Here is a 7,619-nt window from a genome sequence, read left to right on the forward strand (position 1 = left end):
GCCTTATCAGCGGCAGCAGGAAGAATTAAGTCCTCCACAATAGTATGGGGCTTGCCTGTCCTAGCCACTCGGTAGCTCACCATATAAGACGCTTCTAGCCCTTTCTTATTAATGGTATCTGTTGCTTTTATACATGTCTTACTACTCAAAAGTCGTCTTTATTCTCACTCAAAAACTCCCGTCTTATTTTTCAAATTGTCATGTTTCCTTTCTAAATGTCTGCGCAAGAGTCGAGGTTTCCCCCGAGAGAGTAACGGTTAATGTGATTGGATGTTAATTATTTGACTAAGTTACCTGTATTTGACATCTGTGTTATTTTGCTGAACACTAGATGGTTTAAAAAAAAATGGCAGTGAAACGAGGCGACTCAGGCGAGAAAAAATCCTCACGCAAACGTATAGCCTCGTTGGAAAATATAAATGTACTGTTTGAAAATGTGAAGGAAAAAAAAAAAGTTTAATCACATTTTTATTTGGCGTACCACTGACGGCAGGGGTTACGCGTACCCCAGTTTGTTGAGAATACCTGGGTCTACAGTATTCTAATTTTTGAGTACTCTAGGTAAAGTCCTGTGACAGTCAGGGAAAATAAATGCTTCCAGAGTTTTTATTTTTCTGTCTCCTCCACAGGGAGAGCGCAGTGCATTTCCTGTTATTCTGCATTGTCTGTGTGTTTCCCTCCCAGAAATTATAATTCAGCATTAGAAAATTCAGTACAATACACAAGGGTGAAGTGACGGTGGTAACTAAACAAAATATGACAGAAAACTTTCAAAGTTGTGTTCCATACAAAGTAGCTACCAAACAATGTAAGACAACGGTGTTCAAAGCAGAATTCTGCTTTCAGAAATCACAATAGAAAAGTAGGAGATTGAGGTCACCTATTGAGGTGTGCTTCAACACCTTCTATATTCCTCTCCCACAAAGGGCAGAGGGGTAATACAGCAACTATTCAGACCATTCATCTCTTTATGCCTGTCTTCCCAGGATATTGTCTGTTGTGAAAAGTCCAAGGTCCCTGAAGTAAGAATCAATCCATGAATGGTGCGTTGGTCCTTGTTTGAAGTCCATTGTGGCTTTAGTCCCTAGCCAGGTAACACAAGAATACCCCCTTTTATTCAGCACATAGTTGATCCACAATATTGGCGACTGGTCCTAATTCCTTTCTATGCTAGGTAACTCTCAAAGTAATTCAGAATCTTTTCTCTACGTCTTGAATAGAGGTCTTGTGTTGTGAAACCGAAAGGATTCCATAGATGTGGATGATTTATTCAAGGAAATAGCATCAAGACTTCGGGAATGAGAAGCACAGCTGTATTCTCTTTTCGAAGGACACACGTTAGTTTCCTGCAGCAACGACAGGAGCAAATTCTATGACTGCTTTCAATCCATTCTGTGTTTAAAAAAAGATAAGATTAAAGCTAGTGGGTGGGGGGGGGGGTGGGGGTTGTAGAGAAAACGTTGGACCTGATATTGAATGCAACGGTGGAAAGGTGAAGTTCCAGGATAAACTTTTGTTTGAATGCAGCTGCTGTGTTAAAAAGACGTGGAGATGTTATTTTAGCGAGAATTAGGCTAGTGACGCTGTCATGCTAAATTATGGCCGGTGTCAGCTACGTAGTTAATTAGGAGGAAGTCATTTGGCTTCTTGCAACCATGCTACTACCATTTATTCTGTGCGTTGTGAGTAAGCTTGCTAACGTCAGCAAAGTGGAACGCTTCAGCACAACAATCTAGGTCTCTGCTTTGCATTGAAAACTAGCTATTACATTTGTTTCTATGTCATTATTATTATTATTGTAGTTTATGTTATTATTATGGGAACAATGTATTGCTTAGGTGGTGGGCGTGGCGGGGGCGTGGCAGGGGGTGCGGTCGGCGTTCAGAGCATTTTAGAGGCCACCATTTTGGCTGTTTAGAGACATTTTGGTATTTTTAAGTTAATCTTCTATAATTCGACATCTGCTCCATGGAGCAGATTTTTTTTGTTGGTGTTGTTGCAGTTTTAAAGCTAATTCCCGGCAGTTCTACACATTTTTCCATGCAACTGAGACAAAATGTTGTCGTTTTGAAGTAAATGTCCTGCAAATGTCCTGCAATACTATGCATTTTGTCATGGCTAATGCTGTGTTCCTTTGCTAAAACATAATAACAAAATCTTTACTAATAAATTCATTGTTTTTGGAATTTTCAATTCTTCCTGACTGTCTAGCTTTTTGTTTTGGTGATTGTTAGATTCAAAGATTATATTATAAAAATATATATACAGTACCAGTCAAAAGTTTGGACACACCTGCTCATTCCAGGGTTTTTCTTTATTTGTACTATTTTCTATATTTTAGAATAATAGTGAAGACATCAAAACCATGAAATAACACACATGGAATCATGTAGTAACCAAAAAAGTGTTAAACAAATTATCACTTAAAATATATTTGAGATTTTTCAAAGTAGCTACCCTTTGCCTTGAAGACAGCTTTGTACACTCATTGCATTTTCTCAACCAGCTTCACCTGGAATGCTTATCCAACAGTCTTGAGTGCTTAGCACTTGTTGGCTGCTTTTCCTTCACTCTGCGATCCAACTCATCCCAAACCATCCTAGTTGGGTTGAAGTCGGGTGATTGTGGAGGCCAGGTCATCTGATGCAGCACCATCACTCTCCTTCTTGGTCAAATAGCCCTTACACAGCCTGGAGGTGTGTTGGGTCATTGTCCTGTTGAAAAACAAATGACAGTACCACTAAGCGCAAACCAGATGGGGTGGCATATCTCTGCAGAATGCTGTGGTAGCCATGGTGATTAAGTGTGCCGTGAATTCTAAATAAATCACAGACAGTGTCACCAGCAAAGCAGCCCCACACTATGACACCACCACCTCCATGCTTCACGGTGGGAACCACACAGGCGGAGATCATCTGTTCACCTACTCTGCGTCTCACAAAGACACGGCAGTTGGAACCAAAAATCTCAAATTTGGACTCATCAGACCAAAGGACAGATTTCCACCGGTCTAATGGCCTTTGCTCGTGTTTCTTGGCCCAAGCAAGTCTCTTCTTCTTATTGGTGTCCTTTAGTTGTGGTTTCTTTGCAGAAATTTGACCATGAAGGCCTGATTCACGTCTCCTTTTGACTGGTACTCTACTTATCTGGGTTTTTAGTCGTTTCAGTTTACACTGAAAGCGTTTTTCCATCCCGAAAAGTATTATTATTATTATATATTTTTTGACACTGTTTGGACTTAGGCGGCACGCCCAAAGGATTTCAATGGATCTGTATTGGAACTAAGAGCTGTAATGGCGTTTTGATGTTTCAGTTGCGTCGACATGGTTGGCGGAGGATGTCAGGCCTGGGTTAAGGACTGCATCAGCCAGACACATGTCCTTTCTGCTTTTGTATTGGTATGGCTTTTTTTTTTATCTGGGTAAAATATATATATATATTTTTTTATCTCACTTCATTCAGAATGACAGTTCTTCAAAATCGCTGCACACCAAGGGATATTCATTACTTTTTGTAGACCCGCCTGGGTAGGCCGTCAACTTTTCATATGCCTTCATCTCTCATCTATTTCACTCTCCCGGAAAGACCGATTTTTTTCCTGCCAATTTTCCTGCTTTACTTTCCTATGACCTTCTGGCGTAAATTGCTTGGCTTGTGTTATTCACAGTTTTGAGATTTACCGGGAATAATATTTCTCCATAGGATTTCCCACACTCTTAGGTGCCTAATAACTCGTACCCGATAAACCCAGACAATTCAGTCACTTGCTTTACTGTTGGCTGCTTCTCTGTGTAAGATGGCTTAGATCTGTGTGATGGTAGGGATGTGGCATACACAAAGGAACATGTTTTAGGGAGTAAATTCATCACTAGTGTCCTGCATAAGACTATATTAGCCAGATGTTTTTCAATGTCTAACCATGATTACTGGGATGGGAAGTCATTAACAAGCTTTTCAGGGTAGGTTTTTCCCTCCTGTCATGCCACTGTGTTTCTTGGCATTGTAACGACCAACGTGTAGCCTGACCAATGTGTAGCCTGACCAATGTGTAGCCTAATCAAGTCTAAAAACGGTCCAGTCCAAAAATGTATGGACTACTGTGAGCGTAATATCAGTCAACCAGCTCACAGGGACAAAGATAGAACTTTTTTGAGAAGAGTGGTAGTATGGGAGATGGTTAAAGGACAAATCCACTCATAAACGATCTTTTGGTATTTTCTTCCATTCCTCCACCGTTAATACAGTACCACATTTTTGTGTTGTTGTTGATGCCAGCAGTCAGGTTTTCAAGAAGCAAAATGTCACTTGCCACGTCATGACGATGATGCGTTTCACGTCGTGACGATGATGCGTTTCACGTCGTGACGATGATGCGTTTCACGTCGTGACGATGATGCGTTTTACGTCGTGACGATGATGCGTTTTACGTCGTGACGATGATGCGTTTTACGTCGTGACGATGATGCGTTTCACGTCGTGACGATGATGCGTTTCACGTCGTGACGATGATGCGTTTCACGTCGTGACGATGATGCGTTTTACGTCGTGACGATGATGCGTTTTACGGCGTGACGATGATGCGTTTCACGTCGTGACGATGATGCGTTTTACGTCGTGACGATGATGCGTTTTACGTCGTGACGATGATGTGACATTTTGCTTCTTGCTAATGCTATATCTTAAAAACTTGACTGCTGATATCAAAACAACATTTTGGGACTGTGTTAACAGTGGACAAATGGAAGAGTTTCTGAGTGGATTTTTCCTTTAAAGGCCCAGTGCTGTCAAAAACGAGATTTCCCTGTGTTTCATAAATTTTTTCCACAGTATGAGGTTGAAATAATACTGTAAATTTGTGAAAATTATGATAATGCCCTTTTAGTGTAAGAGCTGTTTGAAAAGACTGCCTATAATTTCATTTTGGTGGGCTGCCTGATCACTAGGTGGTAAATCAATAGACCAATAAGAGTTTTCAGTTTTTCGCCTCCCCACTCAGACCACTCCCAGAGAGTCCTAGCAAAATTACTTACTTGAGAAATGTCTCTTTGCTAAGAAGTTATTTTTGTTTCTTTTTGACCAATTTAATTTAAAAACAATCACAGTAAAGTACTTAATTGTTACACAGAAGTGATTTGATATTGAGATAAAACAGCTGCATTGGACCATTTTTTAAAAAGTACTACGTTCAGAGGGGTGGTAGACTACAGCAGAGGGGTGGTAGATTACAGCAGAGGGGTGGTAGACTACAGCAGAGGGGTGGTAGACTACAGCAGAGTGGTGGTAGACTACAGCAGAGGGGTGGTAGACTACAGCAGAGTGGTGGTAGACTACAGCAGAGGGGTGGTAGACTACAGCAGAGGGGTGGTAGACTACAGCAGAGGGTTGGTAGATTACAGCAGAGGGGTGGTAGACTACAGCAGAGGGGTGGTAGACTACAGCAGAGGGGTGGTAGACTACAGCAGAGGGGTGGTAGACTACAGCAGAGGGGTGGTAGACTACAGCAGAGGGGTGGTAGACTACAGCAGAGGGGTGGTAGACTACAGCAGAGGGGTGGTAGACTACAGCAGAGGGGTGGTAGACTACAGCAGAGGGGTGGTAGATTACAGCAGAGGGGTGGTAGACTACAGCAGAGGGGTGGTAGACTACAGCAGAGGGGTAAGCATCTAGGCTACGTTATTAGAGCCTCAGGTCGGAGCACTTGTAGGCATTTAGTGTAATCATGGTTTGTGAGATCAAATGTTGTCAATTGTAGGTCCTCCTTACTCAGTTTCACGACACAGAGCCCCCTTTCTCTTGTTTTCTACCATAGCACAAGACATTGAAAAGGAAGTGCACTTAGTTCACATTATTCACATTATACCTTATTCACTTTTCCCTCATTCACATTATACCTTATTCATATTTCCCATCTTCTGACCAGCTGATGGGGCTTTTAACAGTGGTCTTCCTGTCTGGTTTCTGAGACGTAATGGTGTCTGGAGCTCTCTGTTCTCTATTGTCACCAGTACGACTTGTTGTGACCATTTTAGAAAACAACCTAAGATACTAGGAGGGCTTTAATCTTTCTCATTATTTTCCCATTATTGGTAAATGCTCTTGTATTATGCCTCCCTACTCTAATAAATGAAACACTGCCTCTTTCTCTATCCCTCATTTTCACCCCCTTTGCTGAAACCCCTTTCACCTCCTTTCATCTTTTACACCGTTGGGGACAAGTAGTAAATAAGTGTACCGGGCAAATCGAGCGAATTCCACTTGGAGATAAAAGGATAATTGAGTTGGTAAACATAAAGGTTGGGGTGAGATCATTGGTTGTTCAAGAGGTGCTTTGTCTAATTTCCGGACATATATGACCATATTTGTTTCTATTTTTCCACTGTTGTTGGTGCTGAAACATGGTCCGGTGAAATCTGCCTTTCCACCAACATGTGATCAGATCAGCAACACATAGAAAGTCAAGGACATATGCCTTTTCATTTTTCTGTCTGTTATGTCAACATATCTATAAAGTTGTCTTATCACATGCCTGTGTGCAGAATTTTATATTATTTACTGACTTAGCATCTTGAAGGCTTTTACTCAAAAAAGCTTTAAAAAATAACCTAAATGGCACATTTTGCAAACCCTTACCCTCAGTTGATAACCCTCGTTCCGGGGAGGAGAGTGGGTGACTTCTGAGCAACATTTACACAATATCACTTTGATATGTTTTTTATTTATTTTTACAAAGTAATGCTTGAGTTTTGGGTTTCAGCCTAACATTGAGTGTAAATGATCTTAGGTCATATCTCTTTAGTTTTCTTGATGGTCAAATAAATCAATCAGGTCCTTTTCCTGACGTTGACGGGTCATTTACCCCCCCCCCCCCAAAAAAAACGTATATATTTGTTAAATCTGTACAGGGTGATAACTTCCCTTGTTATAGAGAAACCATCACATTTTCAAATGGTTCCTGATAAAGACAACAGAAGCATGTTAAACATACTGTTTACCAGTGGGTTATTATTGGTCACTTTTAACGCTGATTATACAGTGAGCGGTGACCCAAGTGGACCTCATTTCTGCTATTCTACAGGGATGAGGAGGAGAAGAAGGGGGTACTGTACAAATACAGTTAAAATATCTAACCGAAAGGTCGCTGGTTCGAATTCCCGGAGCAGACTACGTGAAAAAAAATATGCCGATGTGCCCTTGAGCAAGGCACTTAACCTTAATTGCTCCGGATAAGAGCGTCTTCTAAGTAACTAAAAAATGTACATGTAAGACTATGAAAAAATAAGTTGATTTTTTTAAGACCAGATGCTGTACACATCGCTGTTGACAACATTCACCAGCAGCTTCGGCACTATGTCTGCAAAGGTGTCAACCGTCTAGCTGATCTTACCGGACATTTTCGAACCCTGTTTTGACCTAGACCTACGGAAAGAGACCGTCGACCTCCATCGGCCTTAAGATATGGACACGTGTACCTTGTTACCGGCTGCCTAATGCATCCCCACACACTCTGAAATCCCTCTAAATGTATGCATCTACTCAGGCTGGAATTATATAAACTACTAGGAGGATATAAACATTGTATAATGAAAATGGGTCTGGATGGTGAAATTTTGCTTGGCTCA

The sequence above is a fragment of the Salvelinus fontinalis genome, chromosome 14 (assembly GCF_029448725.1).
Source record: "Salvelinus fontinalis isolate EN_2023a chromosome 14, ASM2944872v1, whole genome shotgun sequence".
NCBI lineage: Eukaryota > Metazoa > Chordata > Actinopteri > Salmoniformes > Salmonidae > Salvelinus > Salvelinus fontinalis.